A 463-nucleotide genomic window follows, 5' to 3' on the forward strand; every position below is an offset into this window, starting at 1 on the left:
ATCTGTAGAAGGAGAAAAACAAATATTAGGGAATACAGGGTAGCTCCTACCACATGCATATTCTAAAATTCATTGTTACTTGGTTTAGGATGCAGTTCAAATAACACAGTTACCTAAAGAACTACACCAATGTATCCTTTGTTAGACTCTCAACCCTAAAGATTTAGGTTAGATCTTTCAGATTGTATTTTAAAATGTCTTTAGTGCAGTATCAATTCTCACCAGACAGAACAGCTAAGTAAAATAAACAAGCTCTTAACAAATTATTAATTTTTAAGAAAGGAAAGGGCATTTAGAGCAAATATTTTCTCTAAAAAATACTAATATATCATGTTTTATATCCTACAGATATTCCTGCAATCTGTTTTCCTTGGGAAAGTCACTCAATAACCTGAAGTTCAGTTATATCATCTGAAGTATTACATATTTATCATGAGGGTTAAATGAGATTACACATGTCAAA

This window comes from Gorilla gorilla, chromosome 4 (genome assembly GCF_029281585.2).
Source record: "Gorilla gorilla gorilla isolate KB3781 chromosome 4, NHGRI_mGorGor1-v2.1_pri, whole genome shotgun sequence".
Classification (NCBI taxonomy): domain Eukaryota; kingdom Metazoa; phylum Chordata; class Mammalia; order Primates; family Hominidae; genus Gorilla; species Gorilla gorilla.